Raw genomic sequence first — 23,741 nt, 5'->3', positions numbered from 1 at the left:
TACGCTTACCACGCTGCACCTTGGTCTCCTTCGTACAACGAACGTGACAACAGCAGCATTTGATTTCCCAAATAATCCCTGAAAGATAATTGAGTTGAACATTTTATGTTATAAAATTGTGTTATAAACATGATGAGAAGTTTCAAGGAAAGCTTTTTTTAAATAAATAATTAGACAAAGTAATTTCAAATGTCCTATCTTATTCTTTAGTTCCAATCTTAGTTATCTGAAAAGAGCAAGTTCAGAGAATCAGGATCTATCAATCTTTGTACAAAACAATCCAAATGTGCAGATAGTTATCATTCACCATCAAACTTCATCTTATTAAATTCTGTTAAAAAAAAATATGACACAATATCAACACAATATTAATTTGGGAATACACTGTTTAAATTAAACATGAACCTAAACATGTAATTAACCATATTACATACAGTTGAAGTCGGAAGTTTACATACACTTAAGTTGGAGTCAGTAAAACTCGTTTTACAACTTCCACAAATTTGTTGTTAACAAACTACCGTTTTGGCAAATCGGTTAGCACATCTACATTGCGCATGACACAAGTCATTTTTCCAACAATTGTTTACAGACAGATTATTTCACTTATATTTCACTGAATCACAATTCCAGTGGGTCAGAAGTTTACATACAATGAGTTGACTGTGCCTTTAAACAGCTTGGAAAATTTCAGAAAATGATGTCATGGCTTTAGAAGCTTCTGATAGGGTAATTGACATCATTTGAGTCTATTGGAGTTGTACCTGTGGATGTATTTCAAGGCCGACCTTCAAACTCAGTACCTCTTTGCTTGACATCATGGGAAAATCCAAAGAAATCAGCCAAGACCCCAGATTTTTTTTTTAGACCTCCACAAGTCTGGTTCATCCTTGGGAGGAATTTCCGAATGCCTGAAGGTACTACGTTCATCTGTACAAACAATAGTATGCAAGTATAAACACCATGGGACCACGCAGCTGTCTAACCGCTCAGGAAGGAGACGCGTTCTGTCTCCTAGAGATGAACATACTTTAGTGCAATAGGTGCAAATCTATCCCAGAACAACAGCAAAGGACCTTGTGAAGATGCTGGAGGAAAAAGGTACAAAAGTATCTATATCCACAGTAAAACGAGTCCGATATCAACATAACCTGAATGGCCGCTCAGCAAGGAAGAAGCCACTGCTCCAAAACCGCCATAAAAAAGCCAGACTACGGTTTGCAACTGCACATGGGGACAAAGATTGTACTTTTTGGAGAAATGTCCTCTGGTCTGATGAAACAAAAAATAGAACTGTTTGGCCATAATAACCATCGTTATGTTTGGAGGAGAAAGGGGGAGGCTTAAAACCCGAAGAACACCATCCCAATCGTGAAGCACGGGGGTGGCAGCATCATGTTGTGTGGGTGCTATGCTGCAGGAGGGACTGGTGCACTTCACAAAATAGATGGCATCATAAGGAATGAAAATGATGTGGCTATATTGAAGCAACATCTCAAGACATCAGTCAGGAAGTTAAAGCTTGGTTGCAAATGTGTCTTCCAAATGGACAATGACCCCAATCATACTTCCAAAGTTGTGGCAAAATGGCTTAAGGACAACAAAGTCAAGGTATTGGAGTGGCCATCACAAAGCCCTGACCTCAATGCTATGGAAAATTTGTAATAATATAATAATATATGCCATTTAGCAGACGCTTTTATCCAAAGCGACTTACAGTCATGTGTGCATACTTACAGTCATGTGTGCATACATTCTACGTGGGCAGAACTGAAAAAGCGTGTGCTAGCAAGGAGGCCTACAAACCTGACTCAGTTACACCAGCTCTGTCAGGAGGAATGGGCCATAGTTCACCCAACTTATTGTGGGAAGCTTGTGGAAAGCTACCCGAAACGTTTGACCCAAGTTAAACCATTTGAAGGCAATGCTACCAAATCATAATTGAGTGTATGAAAACTTCTGACCCGTTGGGAATGTGATGAAAGAAATAAAAGCTGAAATAAATCATTCTCTCTACTATTATTCTGACATTTCACATTCTTAAAATAAAGTGGTGATCCTAACTGACCTAAGACAGGGAATTATTACTAGGATTAAATGTCAGGAATTGTGAAAAACTGACTTTAAATGTATTTGGCTAAGGTGTATGTAAACTTCCGACATCAACTGTATCTCCAATCAGACTCTGTAAATCTAGCATACATGTTCAATGTCTGCCCCCTCCATACTTGGCTATGGCGACTATGAAGATCACATCTGAGCTTTATGTAGGACTGGGACTTTAGGTCTAGGATCATGTGATTTGCTGGAAGCCCACCTCCCCTCCCCTCCCTTCTCCTTCCCCTGCCCCTTAGTGGCCTCTGCTGGGCTATGTTTCCAGGAAAGGGGCCTGCTGGACAGACTGTGAGAGAGGCCTATGCAGGGAAAGATTGGCTCATAGAGAAAAACAAAAACTCCTCCTTACATAAGGCTGCTGCCTCAATGACAGGAAAACGTTCCCAGCCACCACAATGCAAAGAAAACCTGTTTGGCGCTCTATTTCACAGTCACAGCACGGCACTTGAGGACTGAAATATGCTAAACTCTTATAACAATGACTCTACCAGTCTTCTACAGGAAATGTAATGACACAATTGTGCATACTAGCATAAGAATTCCAATCAACAACATTAGCTATACACTGTAGCAATTGCATTCAGAGGCAATCAAGACTTATATTTGAGGTGAAATAAGATGAACATGGTGGATGTACAAATAAAAATAAAGTGATGCACTTTCACAATATGTAAAAACTCATGGCATTAAATGTTTGTTGTTCAGACTACAGTACTGGTAGTCTGGTACTTTTAAACATTACCATGAGTTTTAGTCAACAGTGCCTCCCTGTGGCAGAATGCTAGGCTTCTGTCAAGCACGTGCATTATGAAACCTGTGCTGTGAGGCTATGCAATGAGCCTTGAAGGTGATATTTGGAAAGGGAGATATCTTGTCCCTCGTACAACTGAATGCATTCAACTGAAATGTCTTCTGCATTTAACGCAATACCTCTGAATTAGAGAGGTGCGGAGGGCTGCCTTAATCGACAACCACGTCATCGGTGCCCGGGGAACAGTGGGTTAACTGCCTTGCTCAGGGGAAGAACGACAGATTGTCAGCTCTGGGATTCGATCCAGCAACCTTTCGGTTACTTGCACAAAGCTGGAGGTGCGACTATACAGACTGTACGATAAAAAAATGTAATCAAGGTTTTTTTATTTGATATTTTTAAAGATTATACAGACAAGACAAACAAACAAACAGGTAGAGGGCAAACACTGATCTCATAGCACATCAAATAGATGGCCGTAATGTTTATGTGATGGTCAATGACATCTAATGGAAAAGTAGTTTCAGGAGTTGAGGAATGCTAGGCTTCTGTCAAGCACCGACATTATGAAACCATTTTTCTCTGGTAGATCTCATTGACCACCACATACAAAAAAATAGGAGAAAATCTATTTGAGTTAACCATTTCAAGATGTAATTCAGTCACTAAGTGAATAAATAATATATTGACATTTACAGTACCATTTCACAATAATTTTCAAGACTCATCACAAAGAAAGTCCTATTACCATTAATATGTCAATTAACTTATCCCAAGGATCCTCACATAGCCACACACACACGCGCGCGCACACGCACACGCACACGCACCCACACACACGCACACACACACACACACACACACACACACACACACACACACACACACACACACACACACACACACACACACACACACACACACACACACACACACACACACACACACACACACACACACACACACACACAGCTGCTGTATCAGAACTGTGGTGTCGTTCCTGACCCTGCCGTTGACATCCAGACAGGACACGCCTAATGCTATCAGACTAAACAACACCTAGAGAGAGGGAGAAAGGGACGGAGAGACAGAGGAGAGAAAGGGGTGTGAGAGATTCAGTACAATGTGTAATCATTCTACTGCCAGGAGGGCATTCTCACACATATAACTGTCCTCATGCAAAGTTTGTCAAATGATTAATAACTGACTCAGTGGTTTAAGATTAAAGTGGTCCTCTATATTACCAATTTAGTTCAGTATGCATTGCACGACATAGAAAACAAAGAGTGAAAAACCTTTCAAACTGACCACACAAAGCTTTCAGTAATAAATAAACAGCCTAAACTAAAATAAATACTTACCAGGTAACCTACAAATCCCAAATATCCTATGCAAAGAAAAGCAGCCAGCACATATAGCCACACGCTGTCCAAAACTGTCACATAGATGACCACAAAGTACATGTTGATACAACACACTAGCAGGATCACAACTCCTCCCCAATCTTCCAAAATCTGAAAGAATGGTGATAGCATCAGAAACCATTCGGATCAAAAAAATTGTACGTTGAATCTTCTCATATTATCATATGATGTTCTTTAAAATATACCATTTAATGTAGCTAAAATTGTAACGTTTTCAGCATATTCACAGTATACTTACAATCCATTGGCTAATTCAGTCATGAGGGATGACAAACTGGTGAAAGTGAGGATGGAAATCAAAGTAAATGGCAGCTGAGTGACGAAAAAGAAATCATCAACCAACTACTCTGTTGGAATGGCAGAAACAGAAAGCATCAACCAACTACTCTGTTGGAATGGCAGCTGAGTGAGAGAAACAGAAAGCATTAACCAACTACTCTGTTGGAATGGCAGCTGAGTGAGAGAAACAGAAAGCATCAACCAACTACTCTGTTGGAATGCAACAGCTTGCCTGGGATTAGGGTTAGGGTTGAGTCGGGGTGTGGAGCTGAAGCTAGAGCTAGGTTTGTGGTTGAGACAGGGGTTAGGGTTGGACCGGGTTGTGGACATGAAGCTAGGGTTAGGGTTAGGATAAAGGCTAGGGTTGAACCAGGCTGTGGAGATACAACTAGGGTTAGGGTTATGGTTAGGGTTGAGGCTAGAGTTAGGGTAGAACTGGGTTGTGGACATGAAGGTAGGGTTAGGGTTGAGGCTAGGGTTAGGATTGAGCTGGGGTGTGGTCTAAGGTGTCCACGCTTAAAATACCCAAAATGTGGAACAATAGGATGATTTTGCAAGACATTCACGGGATATTGTAGCCCACACGGGCTCTCGAGTGGCACAGAGGTCTAAGACAATGCATCTCAGTGCTAGTAGGCGTCACTACAGACTCCCTTGTCGAATCCAGGCTGTATCACAACCGGCTGTGATTGGGAGTTCCATAGGGTGGCGCAAGTCGTCCAGGTTTGGCCGCTGTAGGCCGTCATTGTAAATAAGAATTTGTTCTTAACTGACTTGGCTAGTTAAATAAAGGTTACATTTAAAAATGTAAAACATTAACAAAAATGGTCAGCACCAATGTTCTTGAGCGCAAACGTCAAAGTTGTGACAATTCTGTAAACACTGAGAATGTACCCACTTCAAAGTACAGTTTTAACCTTGGCCAAGTGGGCTACTGTGGCTATTTAATCATAATGTAGGTGTCCCCATAAAAAAACATGGAGAAAATGCATCCCATAACATTTTAACATGGAAATTGCTGTTCTATCATTCAACCTACATTAGCAGCCAATGTGTGGTGTTCAATGTAGGCCTGCAGTCGTGGCAAAAAGTTTTGAGAATGACACAAATATTAATTTCCACAAAGTTTGCTGCTTCAGTGTCTTGCATATTTTTGTCAGATGTTACTATGGAATACTGAAGTATAATTACAAGCATTTCATAGGTGTCACCGGTTTTTATTGACAATTACATGAAGTTGATGCAAAGAGTCAATATTTGCAGTGTTGACCCTTCTTTTTCAAGACTTCGGCAATCCGCCCTGGCATGCTGTCAATTAACTTCTGTGCTACATTCTGACTGAAGGCAGCCCATTCTTGCATAATCAATACTTGGAGTTTGTCAGAATTTGTGGGTTTTTGTTTGTCTACTCGCCTCTTGAGGATTGAACACAAGTTCTCAATGGGATTAAGGTCTGGGGAGTTTCCTGGCCATGGACCCAAAATATCAATGTTTTGTTCCCCAAGCCACTTAGTTATCACTTTTGCCTTATGGCAAGGTACATGCTGGAAAAGGTGTTGTTCGTCACCAAACTGTTCCTGGATGGTTGGGAGAAGTTGCTCTCGGAGGATGTGTTGGTACCATTCTTTATTCAAGGCCGTGTTCTTAAGCAAAATTGTGAGTGAGCCCACTCCCTTGGCTGAGAAGCAACCCCACACATGAATGGTCTCAGGATGCTTTACTGTTGGCATGACACAGGACTGATGGTAGCGCTCACCTTGTCTTCTCAGGACAAGCTTTTTTCCGGATGCCCCAAACAATCTAAAGGGGAATCATCAGAGAAAATGACTTTACCCCAGTCCTCAGCAGTCCAATCCCTGTACCTTTTGCAGAATATCAGTCTGTCCCTGATGTTTTTCTTGGAGAGAAGTGGCTTCTTTGCTGCCCTTCTTGACACCAGGCCATCCTCCAAAATTCTTCACCTAACTGTACGTGCAGATGCACTCACACCTGCCTGCTGCCATTCCTGAGCAAGCTCTGTACTGGTGGTTCCCCGATCCCGCAGCTGAATAAACTTTAGGAGACGGTCCTGGCGCTTACTGGACTTTCTTGGGCGCCCTGAAGCCTTCTTCACAACAATTGAACCGCTCTCCTTGAAGTTCTTGATGATCCGATAAATGGTTGATTTAGGTGAAATCTTACTGGCATTTATATCCTTGCCTGTGAAGCCATTTTTGTGCAAAGCAATGATGACAGCATGTATTTCCTTGCAGTTAACCATGATTGACAGAGGAAGAACAATGATTACAAGCACCACCCTCCTTTTGAAGCTTCCAGTCTGTTATTCAAACTTAATCAGCATGACAGAGTGATCTCCAGCTTTGTCCTCGTCAACACTCACACCTGTGTTAACGAGAGAATCACTGACATGATGTCAGCTGGTCCTTTTGTGGCAGGGCTGAAATGCAGTGGAAATGTGTTTTGGGGATTCAGTTCATTTGCATGGCAAAGAGGGACTTTGCAATTAATTGCAATTCATCTGATCACTCTTCATAACATTCTGGAGTATAGGCAAATTGCCATCATACAAACTGAGGCAGCAAACGTAATATTTGTGTAATTCTCAAAACTTTTGGCCACGACTGTACATTCCATTAGACTTTTGAAAAAAACATACAGGGCTTGACATTAACCTGTTTATCCTACAGATAAGGCAGATAAGGAGGTGACTGAAAATGTTTTTGTGTTGTGTAATGCAAGAAATCACTACTATTTCCATATCATTATTACATAGAATCAGACAAATGATGCTACCCTCTGCCTATTGGCTGCTTAGCTTATTCAAGTCTGTCTCAAAATACAACACTGCCCCTTTAAGACAAAAAAGCTTTCTCTACTTGACTCACTTTTCAAAGATGTCTAGAAATGTATGTACACGTTTTGTGCTCTTGTAGGAAGCAATCATTCCCCTATTGCTGACTACAAATGATCTATAACAGGGCCATTAACTCACGAATTAGCAAAGGATATGAACTAAATGTGCACGTGGCTACATGCAGCTCTTGCTTTGATTTCAAAACAAGCACAGGACCACAGCTGTAAACAGATTCCAGTTCAAAGTAAATGGCAAAGATCCATATATGGCAATGGTCTATTTGCATATAGGCCTAGTGCCGCTCTGATTGGTTATGCTGCACAGGTCTATGTAGAGTATGGGCGCAATAGATTCCTACTCAGATACGTTCTGCCTACAGCAAAATCTCTTGCATATTTCGTTTTGGTATGAAAGTGACCAGTATTAGTTGATTCGATCACAACTGTCACAGTAAAGGAAAACGTTGATAGCGTTAACGCACAGGGAAAACTCAGCAGTCAAGGGGGAGCTGTGTGGCATAGAGGCAACATTGCTCAGAACCCCCCACCCCCCCACACACACGATAAAATGTAAATTATGTGAGCAAATTAGAGCAGATGGTGTTAACTAACTGTAGTCTTCCTGTATTTTGTTTTAATCAAAAAACATTCTGCGTAGTGGCGCAGGCTTCTGCGTTTTTGCTACATGAGATATTTTTTTTGACTATTCAGCTAACCATCCTAAAGTGTCAAAAGAATTGTGGTGTTTCTTGTGTAACAGTAACGTTATACTATGCTATTATACTTGGATATGTTATGTAGAACATTAATGAATCATTATGTGATCATCCAAGACATTGATACAGCTTTGATTTGAGCACCATTGTGAGAAGTGACAAAACTCCGGTGTGAGAAGTGGCGGAGCTCTGGTGTGAGAAGTGGTGGAACTCTGGTGTGAGAAGTGGCTGAGCTCTGGTGTGAGAAGTGGCTGAGCTCCGGTGTGAGAAGTGGCTGAGCTCCGGTGTGAGAAGTGGCGGAGCTCTGGTGTGAGAAGTGGCTGAGCTCTGGTGTGAGAAGTGGCTGTGCTCCGGTGTGAGAAGTGGTGGAACTCCAGTGTGAGAAGTGGCTGAGCTCCGGTGTGAGAGGTGGCAGAGCTCCGGTGTGAGAAGCGGTGGAGCTCTGGTGTGAGAAGTGGCTGAGCTCCGGTGTGAGAAGTGGTGGAACTCCAGTGTGAGAAGTGGCAGAGCTCCGGTGTGAGAAGTGGCGGAACTCCGGTGTGAGAAGTGGCGGAACTCCAGTGTGAGAAGTGGCAGAGCTCCGGTGTGAGAAGTGGCAGAGCTCCGGTGTGAGAAGTGGCAGAGCTCCGGTGTGAGAAGTGGCGGACCTCCAGTGTGAGAAGTGGCAGAGCTCCGGTGTGAGAAGTGGCGGAACTCCAGTGTGAGAAGTGGCGGAACTCCTGTGTGAGAAGTGGTGGAACTCCAGTGTCAGAACTCCAGTGGTGGAACTCCAGTGTGAGAAGTGGCGGAACTCCAGTGTGAGAAGTGGCAGAGCTCCGTGTGAGAAGTGACAGAGCTCCGGTGTGAGAAGTGGTGGAACTCCAGTGTGAGAAGTGGCTGAGCTCCGGTGTGAGAAGTGACAGAGCTCCGGTGTGAGAAGTGGCAGAACTCCAGTGTGAGAAGTGGCTGAGCTCCGGTGTGAGAAGTGGCGGAACTCCAGTGTGAGAAGTGGCAGAGCTCCGGTGTGAGAAGTGGCATAGCTCCGGTGTGAGAAGTGGCGGAACTCCAGTGTGAGAAGTGACAGAGCTCCGGTATGAGAAGTGGCAGAGCTCCGGTGTGAGAAGTGGCAGAGCTCGGGTGTGAGAAGTGGCGGAACTCCAGTGTGAGAAGTGGCTGAGCTCCGGTGTGAGAAGTGGCGGAACTCCAGTGTGAGAAGTGGCAGAGCTCCGGTGTGAGAAGTGGCGGAACTCCGGTGTGAGAAGTGGCGGAACTCCAGTGTGAGAAGTGGCAGAGCTCCGGTGTGAGAAGTGGCAGAGCTCCGGTGTGAGAAGTGGCAGAGCTCCGGTGTGAGAAGTGGCGGACCTCCAGTGTGAGAAGTGGCAGAGCTCCGGTGTGAGAAGTGGCGGAACTCCAGTGTGAGAAGTGGCGGAACTCCTGTGTGAGAAGTGGTGGAACTCCAGTGTCAGAAGTGGCGGAACTCCAGTGTGAGAAGTGGCGGAACTCCAGTGTGAGAAGTGGCAGAGCTCCGGTGTGAGAAGTGGCGGAACTCCAGTGTGAGAAGTGGCTGAGCTCCGGTGTGAGAAGTGACAGAGCTCCGGTGTGAGAAGTGGCAGAACTCCAGTGTGAGAAGTGGCTGAGCTCCGGTGTGAGAAGTGGCGGAACTCCAGTGTGAGAAGTGGCAGAGCTCCGGTGTGAGAAGTGGCAGAGCTCCGGTGTGAGAAGTGGCGGAACTCCAGTGTGAGAAGTGGCTGAGCTCCGGTGTGAGAAGTGGCGGAACTCCAGTGTGAGAAGTGGCAGAGCTCCGGTGTGAGAAGTGGCGGAACTCCAGTGTGAGAAGTGGCTGAGCTCCGGTGTGAGAAGTGGCGGAACTCCAGTGTGAGAAGTGGCAGAGCTCCGGTGTGAGAAGTGGCGGAACTCCAGTGTGAGAAGTGGCTGAGCTCCGGTGTGAGAAGTGACAGAGCTCCGGTGTGAGAAGTGGCGGAGCTCTGGTGTGAGAAGTGGTGGAACTCTGGTGTGAGAAGTGGCTGAGCTCTGGTGTGAGAAGTGGCTGAGCTCCGGTGTGAGAAGTGGCTGAGCTCCGGTGTGAGAAGTGGCGGAGCTCTGGTGTGAGAAGTGGCTGAGCTCTGGTGTGAGAAGTGGCTGTGCTCCGGTGTGAGAAGTGGTGGAACTCCAGTGTGAGAAGTGGCTGAGCTCCGGTGTGAGAGGTGGCAGAGCTCCGGTGTGAGAAGCGGTGGAGCTCTGTGTGAGAAGTGGCTGAGCTCCGGTGTGAGAAGTGGTGGAACTCCAGTGTGAGAAGTGGCAGAGCTCCGGTGTGAGAAGTGACAGAGCTCCGGTGTGAGAAGTGGCGGAACTCCAGTGTGAGAAGTGGCAGAGCTCCGGTGTGAGAAGTGGCAGAGCTCCGGTGTGAGAAGTGGCAGAGCTCCGGTGTGAGAAGTGGCATAGCTCCGGTGTGAGAAGTGGCGGAACTCCAGTGTGAGAAGTGACAGAGCTCCGGTATGAGAAGTGGCAGAGCTCCGGTGTGAGAAGTGGCAGAGCTCGGGTGTGAGAAGTGGCGGAACTCCAGTGTGAGAAGTGGCTGAGCTCCGGTGTGAGAAGTGGCGGAACTCCAGTGTGAGAAGTGGCAGAGCTCCGGTGTGAGAAGTGGCGGAACTCCGGTGTGAGAAGTGGCGGAACTCCAGTGTGAGAAGTGGCAGAGCTCCGGTGTGAGAAGTGGCAGAGCTCCGTGTGAGAAGTGGCAGAGCTCCGGTGTGAGAAGTGGCGGACCTCCAGTGTGAGAAGTGGCAGAGCTCCGGTGTGAGAAGTGGCGGAACTCCAGTGTGAGAAGTGGCGGAACTCCTGTGTGAGAAGTGGCAGAACTCCGGTGTGAGAAGTGGCGGAACTCCAGTGTGAGAAGTGGCGGAACTCCAGTGTGAGAAGTGGCAGAGCTCCGGTGTGAGAAGTGGCGGAACTCCCAGTGTGAGAAGTGGCTGAACTCCAGTGTGAGAAGTGGCAGAGCTCCGGTGTGAGAAGTGGCAGAACTCCAGTGTGAGAAGTGGCTGAGCTCCAGTGTGAGAAGTGGCGGAACTCCAGTGTGAGAAGTGGCAGAGCTCCGGTGTGAGAAGTGGCAGAGCTCCGGTGTGAGAAGTGGCGGAACTCCAGTGTGAGAAGTGGCTGAGCTCCGGTGTGAGAAGTGGCGGAACTCCAGTGTGAGAAGTGGCAGAGCTCCGGTGTGAGAAGTGGGCGGAACTCCAGTGTGAGAAGTGGCGGAACTCCAGTGTGAGAAGTGGCGGAACTCCAGTGTGAGAAGTGGTGGAAATCCAGTGTGAGAAGTGGCGGAACTCCAGTGTGAGAAGTGGCGGAACTCCAGTGTGAGAAGTGGTGGAAATCCAGTGTGAGAAGTGGCGGAACTCCAGTGTGAGAAGTGGTGGAACTCCAGTGTGAGACGTGATGGAAGTCCTGTGTGAGAAGTGGTAAAACTCCAGTTTGAGAAGTGGTGGAACTCCAGTGTGAGAAGTGGTGGAACTCCAGTGTGAGAAGTGGTGGAACTCCAGTGTGAGAAGTGGTGGAACTCCAGTGTGAGAAGTGGTGGAACTCCAGTGTGAGAAGTGGTGGCACTCCAGTGTGAGAAGTGGTGGAACTCCAGTGTGAGAAGTGGTGGAACTCCAGTGTGATCCAGCAGCACCTACACATCTGATCCTTGACTTATCTACTATTTTTTGCCTTGCGCAAAATTTGGTAATGCAGAAACGAGAGGACACATGTGTGGCTGTTTTATGAAAATCTTGGAAGATTTGGCAAAGGAAACATTTCTGGTTGGTCTCAGAGAATGTTAAACAGCTAGGAAGGGTAAGGGATACTTTTAAAAGGGGATTGAGTGAAGCAGCAGCCAATATGTTGAATGATCAACTGATGAGCATCAGATCAAATCAAATCAAATTGTATTTGTCACATACACATGGTTAGCAGATGTTAATGTGAGTGTAGCGAAATGCTTGTGCTTCTAGTTCTGCCAATGCAGTAATAACCAACGAGTAATGTAACCTAACAATTCCACAACTACTACCTTATACATACAAGTGTAAAGGGATAAAGAATATGTACATAAAGATATATGAATGAGTGATGGAACAGAACGGCATAGGCAAGATGCAGTAGATGGTATGGAGTACAGTATATACATATGAGATGAGTAATGTTGATGATAGGTCTATGACATTGGCCGCCTATAACTCGTCTTGCGCTGCGAAGAATGTCAGATCTCAACAACGATTGAAGAAGTGTTTAACATCACCAGTACCATATCCTTATGATATACACTGCTCAAAAATATAAAGGGAACACTAAAATAACATATCTGTCACGTTCTGACCTTTATTTCCTGTGTTTTGTATTTAGTTAGTATGGTCAGAGTTGGGTGGGCAGTCTATGTTTGTTTTTCTATGATTTGGGTATTTCTATGTTTCGGCCTAGTATGGTTCTCAATCAGAGGCAGGTGTCATTAGTTGTCTCTGATTGAGAATCATACTTAGGTAGCCTGGGTTTCACTGTGTGTTTGTGGGTGATTGTTCCTGTCTCTGTCTTTGTACCAGATAGGACTGTTTTGAGTTTTCACATTTCTTGTTTTTTTGTAGTCAGTTGTTCATGTGTACCTTAACGTATTAAAAAGAACCATGGACACTTACCACGCCGCGTATTGGTCCTCTGATCCGTTTCGCCTCTCCTCTTCGGAAGTAGAGGAGGAAATTCATTACAATATCCTAGATCTGAAGGAATGAACTATTCTTATTAAATACTTTTTTCTTTACATAGTTGAATGTGCTGACAACAAAATCACACAAAAATTATCAATGGAAATCAAATTTATCAACCCATGGAGGTCTGGATTTGGAGTCACACTCAAAATTAAAGTGGAAAACCACACTACAGGCTGATCCAACTTTGATGTAATGTCCTTAAAACAAGTCAAAATGAGGATCAGTAGTGTGTGTGGCCTCCACGTGCCTGTATGACCTCCCTACAACGCCTGGGCATGCTCCTGATGAGGTGCGGATGGTCTCCTGAGGGATCTCCTCCCAGACCTGGACTAAAGCATCCGCCAACTCCTGGACAGTCTGTGGTGCAACGTGACGTTGGTGGATGGAGCGAGACATGATGTCCCAGATGTGCTCAATTGGATTCAGGTCTGGGGAATGGGTGGGCCAGTCCATAGCATCAATGCCTTCCTCTTGCAGGAACTGCTGACACACTCCAGCCACATGAGGTCTAGCATTGTCTTGCATTAGGAGGAACCCAGGGCCAACCGCACCAGCATATGGTCTCACAAGGGGTCTGAGGATCTCATCTCGGTACCTAATGGCAGTCAGCCTACCTCTGGCGAGCACATGAAAGGCTGTGCGGCCCCCCAAAGAAATGCCAACCCACACCATGACTGACCCACCGCCAAACCGGTCATGCTGGAGGATGTTGCAGGCAGCAGAACGTTCTCCACGGCGTCTCCAGACTCTGTCACGTCTGTCACATGTGCTCAGTGTGAACCTGCTTTCATCTGTGAAGAGCACAGGGCGCCAATTTTGGTGTTCTCTGGCAAATGCCAAACGTCCTGCACGGTGTTGGGCTGTAAGCACAACCCCCACCTGTGGATGTCGGGCCCTCATACCACCCTCATGGAGTCTGTTTCTGACCGTTTGAGCAGACACATTTGTGGCCTGCTGGAGGTCATTTTGCAGGGCTCTGGCAGTGCTCCTCCTGCTCCTCCTTGCACAAAGGTGGAGGTAGCGGTCCTGCTGCTGGGTTGTTGCCCTCCTACGGCCTCCTCCACATCTCCTGATGTACTGGCCTGTCTCCTGGTAGCGCCTCCAAGCTCTGGACACTACGCTGACAGACACAGCAAACCTTCTTGCCACAGCTCGCATTGATGTGCCATCCTGGATGAGATGCACTACCTGAGCCACTTGTGTGGGACTCCGTCTCATGCTACCACTAGAGTGAAAGCACCGCCAGCATTCAAAAGTGACCAAAACATCAGCCAGGAAGCATAGGAACTGAGAAGTGGTCTGTGGTCACCACCTGCAGAACCACTCCTTTATTGGGGGTGTCTTGCTAATTGCCTAGAATTTCCACCTGTTGTCTATTCCATTTGCACAACAGCATGTGAAATGTATTGTCAATCAGTGTTGCTTCCTAAGTTGACAGTTTGATTTCACAGAAGTGTGATTGACTTGGAGTTACATTGTGTTGGCTAAGTGTTCCCTTTATTTTTTTGAGCAGTGTATATCCTTTCATAAAGCCAAACGTGACTGCAAGAGACTGGTTGGAATGTCTGACTGAAATACGGGACAAATCAACCTTTTTTTCTCAAGTAGTGGTGTTTGAATTTGTTGATCAAATGCGGGATATGATTGTTTGGTTGTAGGACACAGGACAAAGGGACAAAATTCAGGACTTCCCCACACAATGTGGGACATGTGGTCACCCTAGTGTAGGAATGGGGGTTTAGGATTAGGGTTAGGGTTGAGGGTTAGGGTTGAGGATAGAGTAAGGGTTGAGCTGGGGTGTGGACATGAAACTAGGTAAAGGGGATCTGCTGTCTGACCTGACTCATCTGCTTAAAGAAGTTTATTTATTTTTAAACAAAAAAACCTGCATGCTCTGCAACACGTTGAGGAAGTCGTTCATGGGTGACGTCCTTGAAGATGGCTACCAGAAGGGTGGGCGTGATGGCGATGGAGCGGGTCAGCAACACCCGAGAGAAATGGGACAAGTGTAGGTTCAGAAAGCTCTGTAGGGACGAGACTGGGTTCAAAATCTTTAACTCTGATTTTCATTTAGCTACTGTAAGGTTTTAGATGATGTTAGTGGTGATGAGAGAGCTGAGACACTGTCATTTTATCTACCATCACAAACGCTCTACAGCCTGATACCTGGTATTATTTAGTCATCGACAGACAGTTAAAGCAATTAACAGATCAATACATCTAATTGATCCAGGGGTTGACTTGTAAATAGGGCAGAGTTATAGGTGAGTCTAAGAGGATCTCATCTCTCAATTCAATTGACCTTGAATGAATAAATGAATGAGTTCTTGCACAATCCTCCATGACAAACTATCCTGAGTAGGTCCCAGTCATGGTTGTCCCAGGCTAGAACACACCTAGCCTAAACCCATTCATTGTCTTACATCAGATCGCATCACTCCTACGCGACGCTCATCCCTTAAACGATCAGTGCAGGTGGAATCAACACGCTCTCTGACTTAAGACAATGTGCCTACACCAGGAAAAACCTGAATGTTGGCATTCAGCCTGAGGGTGAAAGGGCATCCTTAACCCTTTGAAGATGTTCACCTGCAGTGTCTAATTGTTCAACAGGAACAGATCTAGATGAGGAATGTGTGTTGATTTACAGACTTCATGCTGAAATAAAGAGCCACAAGACATGTTAATAACGTCAACAACAACGTCTAGAAGCAACACAGCATTGAAATAAAATAAACTCAGCAAAAAAAGAAACATCCTCTCACTGTCTCACTGCGTTTATTTTCAGCAAACTTAACATGTGTAAATATTTATATGAACATAACAAGATTCACCAACTGAGACATAAACTGAACAAGTTCCACAGACATGTTGTCACGATCGTTATAAGGAGTGGACCAAGATGCAGCGTGGTATGTTTCCATCCTTTTAATTAGGAAGAGAAAAACTCAAAGAACAAAAACAATAAAGTTCACAAATGAAACGTGACGCTGATATAATGGTCACTGGCAAGTATACCAAGACAAAATCCCACAACAAAGCACAATGGGAAAATGGCTGCCAAAATATGATCCCCAATCAGAGACAACGATAAACAGCTGTCTCTGATTGGGAACCATACCAGGCCAACATAGATCAATAATCACCTAGATAACCCGCCCTAGTCACTGTCACGCCCCAACCAACACAGAGAATAAACAGCTCTCTATGGTCAGGGCGTGACCAACAGAAATGGAATAATGTGTCCCTGAACAAAGGGGGGCACTACAACTTGTCCCTGAACAAACAGAGGGCACTACAATGTTTATCCACTCAGAGAGCACATATAAACTCAGAAAAAAAGAAACATCCCTTTTTCAGGACCCTGTCTTTCAAAGATAATTCATACAAATCCACATAACTTCACAGATCTTCATTGTAAAGGGTTTAAACACTGTTTCCCATGCTTGTTCAATGAACCATAAACAATTAATGAACATGCACCTGTGGAACGGTTGTTAAGACACAAACAGATTACAGACGGTAGGAAATTAAGGTCACAGTTATGAAAACTTAGGACACTAAAGAGGCCTATCTACTGACTCTGAAAAGCACCAAAAGAAAGATGCCCAGGGTCCCTGCTCATCTGTGTGAACGTGCCTTAGGCATGCTGCAAGGAGGCATGAGGACTGCAGATGTGGCCAGGGCAATAAATTGCAATGTTCGTACTGTGAGACGCCTAAGACAGCGCTACAGGGAGACAGGACAGACAGCTGATCATCCTTGCAGTGGCAGACCACGTGTAACAACACCTGCACAGGATCAGTACATCCGAACATCACACCTGCGGGACAGGCACAGGATGGCAACAACAACTACCCGAGTTACACCAGGAATGCACAGTCCCTCAATCAGTGCTCAGACTGTCCACAATAGGCTGAGAGAGGCTGGACTGAGGGCTTGTAGGCCTGTTGCAAGGAAGGTCCTTACCAGACATCACCGGCAACAACGTTGCCTATGGGCACAAACCCACCGTCGCTGAACCAGACAGGGCTGGCAAAAAGTGCTCTTCATTGACGAGTCGCGGTTTTGTCTCACCAAGGGTGATGGTCGGATTCGCGTTTATTGTCAAAGGAATGAGCGTTACACCGAGGCCTGTACTCTGGAACAGGATCGATTTGGAGGTGAAGGGACCGTCATGGTCTGGGGCGGTGTGTCACAGCATCATCAGACTGAGCATGTTGTCATTGCAGGCAATCTCAACGCTGTGCGTTACAGAGAAGACATCCTCCTTCCTCATGTGGTACCCTTCCTGCAGGCTCATCCTGACATGACCCTCCAGCATGACAATGTCACCAGCCATACTGCTCGTTCTGTGTGTGATCTCCTGCAAGACAGGAATGTCAGTGTTCTACCATGGCCAGTGAAGACCCCAGATCTCAATCCCATTGAGCACGTCTGGGACCTGTTGGATCGGAGGGTGAGGGCTAGGGCCATTCCCCCCAGAAATGTCCAGGAACTTGCAGGTGCCTTGGTGGAAGAATGGGGTAACATCTCACAGCAAGAACTGGCAAATCTGGTGCAGTCCATGAGGAGGAGAGGCACTGCAGTGCTTAATGCAGCTAGTGGCCACACCAGATACTGACTGTAACTTTTGATTTTGACCTACCCCCTTTGTTCAGGGACACATTTTTCCATTTCTATTACTAACATGTCTGTTTATGTCTCAGTTATTGAATCTTGTATGTTCATACAAATATTTACACATGTTAAGTTTGCTGAAAATTAACACAGTTGACCGTGAGAGGCGGTTTCTTTTTTTGCTGAGTTTATAATCACTGCTACAAGGCAGGCAGGTTACATTGTAATGTACATAAGATTGGTGATTATTGACCTTGTGCTTGTCTCCACCCCCCTCCAGGTATTGGCCATCTTCCCCATTATCCCTTGTGTATTTATACCTGTGTTGGACCAGCTCTGCAATGCCATCTCCTCCCAAGGAGCCCTCATTGGTAGACACAAGGAGATGCTTCGTGGTCTGATGGAAGGGTTCCAGGACGTGGCCGAACATCACGACCTAGCATTAGATGCTTTGCGGGAGCAATTCCTTTGCTTGCCTACTAGGCAGCCTACAATGACGGTAACCTCCCAGCCCCTCAGTAACCCGGCTGATAGCAGCGTCATCACCCCGGTTTCCCGGGAACTCCCCCAGAGTGCTACGATGGAGATTCCAGAACCTGCCAGGCCTTTTGCTCCCAATGCTCCCTCCTTTTCCAGCTGCAGCCTTCTTCGTTCCCCTCGGACCGCTCAAAGATAGCGTACATTATTATGCTGAAGTCCGGTAGGGCACTCGCCTGGGCCACGGCGGTGTGGGAGCAATAATCCGGCACCTGCTCAGTCTGGAGGTATTTGTGAGGGAGGTGAGAAGTTTGAGGCTCTATGCGGTGCAGCGTAGGGTACCTGGAACCCAGAAGCGCTGTTCGACGCGTTCCTGCACAGATTATCGGTGGGGGTAAAGGACGAGCCCGGGAACTACCGATGGATCTCAACTCACTCATCCCCTTAACCTTCCAGATCCATGGATGGTTATGGGAATGTAGTAGGGAGAAGTGGTCTGATCACGGTCCCAATCGCTCACTCAAGGATCCCTTCTTGCATCTGATGAACTCCGGAATTATCCGAGAGGATTCGAGCTTACCCGAGTTCCTCCAAAAGACTCCGAAGACCGCTGTGTTGCCTCTTCCCGAGCTGATGCAGCTCGGCAGGGCTAGGCTGCCTCCAGCCGAATGCGTACGCAGACTGAACACCCAGAGTTGTCTGTATTGCGGTACTTTCAGTCATTATGTGTCTACCTGTACCTGTACCTGTTCCCATGGTATTGGGATTCTCTTGGCTCCAGCGACACAATCCCTCCATTGACTGGGCAACTGGTGCCAACATGGGCTGGAGCCTGTCCTGCCACTCTCATTGCCTGAAGTCAGCTCTGCCTGCCCCAGGACATCTTCCTGGGGGCTTGGAAATTTGCCTGGACCCTGCTCCGCAGAGTACCAGGACCTCCGGGAGGGGTTCAGTAAGGCCCGGGCGACTTCTCTTCAGCAGCACCGACCGGTATCCAAGAAGGTCAAGCCTGAGGCGCTGGCACGCTGCTATAGTACCGTGGCTACTAGCCGAGACCTTTTCCCCCTGCTCCAAGATCAATAGCCCCTCTGCTGTTCGTCCTCTGTTGCCCCTTCCCCTCTGTATTTTTCCTACCTTTTCTGTGTCTGGAGTTAAAACCATGTCTAACTGCCCCTTGTCTCCTGTTTCCATGCCCACCCCTCCCTCGTCTCATCAACGGCCGACTGGCATACATGGTGAGACGCCTCCAGAAGGTTCGACCTCTGGGCTGGGGATTCCAGTACATGGTTGACTGAGAGGGGTATGGCCCGGAAGAGAGGTCCTGGGTCTCCACTAGACCCAGCCCTCATCTCTGAGTCCCAGCGCCAGCACCCCGTTCAACCAGGTATGCGCCCAGGTAGGACACCAGGTGGCGTCCCTAAAGAGGGGGGAGGTACTGTCACGCCCTGATCTGTTTCACCTGTCCTTGTGCTTGTCACCATCCCCCTCCGGGTGTCACCCATCTTCCCCATTATCCCCTGTGTATTTATACCTGTGCTTTCTGTCTGTCTGTTGCCAGCTCATCTTGCCTGTTCAAGGACAGGCTACCAGCGTTTTGTCTCAGCTCCTGTTTTTCCCTAGTCTCTCTTTTTCGCATCCTCCTGTTTTTTTACCTGTCCTGACCCTGTACCCGCCCGCCTGACCACTGCCTGTCTCTGACCCTGACCCTAAGCCTGCCTGCCTTCTGTCCTGTAACCTTTGCTCCATCTCTGGATTACCGACATCTGTCTTACCCTGTCCCTGAGCCTGCCTGCCGTCCTGTACCTTGGCCGTCCTGTACCTGTACCTCTGCTCTGGAATGTCGACCCCTGCCTGCCTTGACCTGTCGTTTGCCTACCCTTGTGGTTACAATAAACATTGTTACTTCACACAGTCTGCACATGGGGCTTACCTTGATTCCTGATAACTGGTTTGGTTTCTGAGATGTGTTTGTCATGCAAACCCTAACTTCTGTGTTGTCTTTTGGACTCCCGCTGAAACAACCAGCCAACGTAACCGAACCTGCTCCTATCATAGTACACTTTACTGTTCTATTTCTAATGCTCCCTTACCTTCTCCATGCGTTGGCTCCTGGCCTGTGGAAAGACTGGGAGGTAGAGAAGAGATGTGGATGTTCTCAGGCTGGGGGTTTCTCTCTGCAAACACAAAGTGTTATAATTTAGAGTAGGTTGTGGTGTGGTAGGCTACACAAAAGACGCCATAGCTTACTGTATACACAAAACTAATCCAACCCATGTAAAGAGAACTGGGACTTTCCACAAACTGCACATTACAGGGTCTTGCTGAAAAAGGCCACACACAAACAATTGAACTGACTGAGTCAAATAATAAGCATGCACATTTTAGCTGTCAACAATTCATTGTATTATGGTGCCAGTTAATACATATTGCCCTCAAACATGGTGACAATGGAAATATGTTTTATACTTCATGCACTGAATACGGAAATAGCATGATAATGCATTGAACACAACCTGTACACACGTTTTAATAGTCAATGTAACAAATCAAATGGTGTCGCTACAGAGGTCTGCATTTTCCTCTAAAGCACTCAATATTACAACCCTAATGGCACATTACCTGTCATCAGAAAAGAGAAGATGTTTTAACTGAAGCTCTTCATCCTCGTCTTCAAAGCGAAAGGTAGGCTACCTGTACATTTATAAGTCCTCATTGAGGTATTCAGGAAAATAGTGTGCCTTACTGTATTGAAATAGCCAACTTTGTGAGTTTACACCTCATCCATCCATTCAAATAATAGTTCCACCGTGTTACAACTTATCTAGTCCACTGGTGTCTGAGCCATTGAGGGTGAGAGGAGGCCAGTAAAGGTGTGTTTACAAAGGCATGCACATTTTGATATTTTTTCCACTAATTGGTCTTTTGACCAATCACATCACATCTTTTTACATCAGCTCTTTTTGAGAGATTCTGATCTGATCTGATTGGTCAAAATATCAATTAGTCAAAAAAGATCAAAAGAGAGAGGGCAAAGTCACATTTGGAAATGTTTGATATGAATGTGCAGTATTTATATCACTTGCCCGGCCTACCTGGCAGGCTTTGTCCGAGCGTTAGGACTAGGTCATGTCTAGTATGATTACAGCTTTTGTCAAATTTGAAGTCAAAAGTTTATTTATTTTAGCATTTTAGCTAACCTTAACCCTAAGTCTTTTCCTAACCTAAACCTAATTCTCCTAACTTGCTACGTTCATTCTCCTAACCTGCTGCTTAAATTATCCTAAGCCTGCTACAAAAAGTCAATTTTGACAAAAGCTGTATCCCTTCTAGACAAAACCCTAGGACTAGAGCCGTTGAGGTAACAATGAATGTATGGCATTGGGGCGCCATCTATCAGAATGATTAGGCCATACACCTGAATTAGACTACATTATGAAGAGAGAATTATGTGGTTAGGTCTCTAGGAGGTGACAAAGGAGGCGTCCTTTCAGGGAGGCGTCCTTTCCGTCTAGGAGGCGTCCTTTCCACACAATGCAGAGATCATACTACAGTTTATTACATTGTAATAATGGGCCTATGTCAGAGATTCTAGTGTAATAAATGGCCTACGACAGAACTTCAATGTAATAATGGGCTTTTGACAGACCTTCTAATGTAATAAATGGCCTTTGATAGAACTTCTAATGTAATAATGGGCCGATGACAAAACTTCTAATGTCCATAAATTACCTACCTACACTACAAAAGTTTGGGGTCCTTTCGAAATATCCTTGTTTTTGAAAGAAAATAATTATTTTGTCCATTAAAATAACATCAAATTGATCAAAAATACAGTGTAGACATTGTTAATGTTGTAAATGACTGGAAATGGCAGATATTTTATGGAATATCTACATAGGTGTACAGAGGCCCAATATCAGCAACCATCACTCCTGCGTTCCAATGGCATGTTGTGTTAGCTGGTGTACAACTGAGCAAGAGGATAAGTACTAGACTAGACTGTCTAGTTTGAGAAACAGATGCCTCACAAGTCCTCATCTAGCAGCTTCATTAAATAGTACCCTCGAAACACCCGTCTCAACGTCAACAGTGAAGAGGCAATTCCGGGATGCTGGCCTTCTAGGCAGAGTTGCAAAGAAAAAGCCATATCTCAGACTGGCCAATAAAAATAAAAGATTAAGATGAGCAAAAGAACACAGACACTGGACAGAGGAACTCGTTGAGACTGGTGTTTTGCGGGTACTATTTAATGAAGCTGCCAGATGAGGACTTGTGAGGCATCTGTTTCTCAAACCAGACAGTCTAACGTACTTATCCTCTTGATGAGGACTTCTTGGCAATTTCTCGCATGGAATAGCCTTCCTTTCTCAGAACAAGAATAGACTGACGAGTTTCAGAAGAAAGATCTCTGTTTCTGGCCATTTGAGCCTGTAATCGAACTCACAAATGCTGATGCTCCAGATACTCAACTAGTCTAAAGAAGGCCAGTTTTATTGCTTCTTTAATTAGAACAACAGTTTTCAGCTGTGCTAACATAATTGCAAAAGCGTTTTCTTTCTCCACTTCCTGTCTGAATGACGTGCCCAAAGTAAACTGCCTGTAGTTCAGGCCCTGAAGCCAGGATACGCATGTAATTGGTACCATTGGAAAGAAAACACTTTGAAGTTCGTAGAAATGTTAAAATAGTATAGGATAATATAACAAAATAGATATGGTAGGAGAAAATCCAAAGAATAACCAACCTGACATTTTTTTGAGAGAGACTGTCCTCTTAGAAATGCAAGGTCATATTGATAATTCCCTCCCTGGATGCAATTCCTATGGCTACCACAGGGCGTCAGCAGTCTATGTTCAAGGTTTCAGGCTTGTAACTTCAAAAACAAACAAGAAATATTAGTTTTAGTAGTGGGACACAGGCTTGTAAATTTGTGTTTGCGCGCGCCATAAGAAATTACTCACCTGCTAAAATCAGTTTCCTATTGAACATACTTCTTTTCAAAATAAATATTATAGTTTGATTACATTTTAGGGTATCTGAGGAGTAAATAGAAATGTATTTTGACTTGCTGACACAAAGTTTAGGGGTAGATTTTTGGATTCCTTTCTCTGCTGTTGATCGAGTGGATTACTCAAATCGATGGCGCCAACTAAACAGACTTTTTGGGATATAAAGAAGGATTTTATCTAACAAAATGACACTACATGTAATAGCTGGGACCCTTTGGATGACAAATCAGAGAAAGATTTTCAAAAAGTAATTGAATATTTAATCGTTATTTGTGAATGTATGAAACCTGTGCCCGTGGAAAAATATTTTGATGTGTGCCGCCGTCCTCAAACAATCACATGGCATGTTTTCACTTTAATAGCTACTGTAAATCGGACAGTGCTGTTAGATTAACAAGAATTGAAGCTTTCAGCCAATATAAGACATTTATAAGTACATAAATGTTTAAAATCCATAATATTTACGATTATTTATTTGAATTGCGCGCCCTCCAGTTTCACCGGAAGTTGTCCAGTTACAATAGTCATTTACAACATTAACAATGTCTACTGTATTTCTGATCCATTTCATGTTATTTTAATGGACAAAAAAATAGCTTTTCTTCATAAAAACAAAGACATTTCCAAGTGACCCCAAACTTTTGAATGGTAGTGTGTATGTAATTGTACAGTATTTACACCATGAACCAAGATACAACTTGCAAGAGGGCAGTTTTAATAAGAAGAAGAATGAGGCAGTCATTTCTAACTGTATCAGTAGATATAAAGAAAAACAATGACACAGGAG

At 45.3% G+C, this 23,741-nt stretch overlaps 1 pseudogene; it reads right to left on the bottom strand.

The window, feature by feature from the left end:
* Positions 1-199: 199 nt before the first annotated feature.
* Positions 200-18,670, bottom strand: LOC118360533 (natural resistance-associated macrophage protein 2-like; annotated as a pseudogene).
* Between the last annotated feature and the right edge of the window lie 5,071 nt (positions 18,671-23,741).

Source organism: Oncorhynchus keta, chromosome 28, assembly GCF_023373465.1.
Source record: "Oncorhynchus keta strain PuntledgeMale-10-30-2019 chromosome 28, Oket_V2, whole genome shotgun sequence".
Lineage (NCBI taxonomy): Eukaryota > Metazoa > Chordata > Actinopteri > Salmoniformes > Salmonidae > Oncorhynchus > Oncorhynchus keta.
This window is presented reverse-complemented; position numbering and strand designations above follow the sequence as displayed.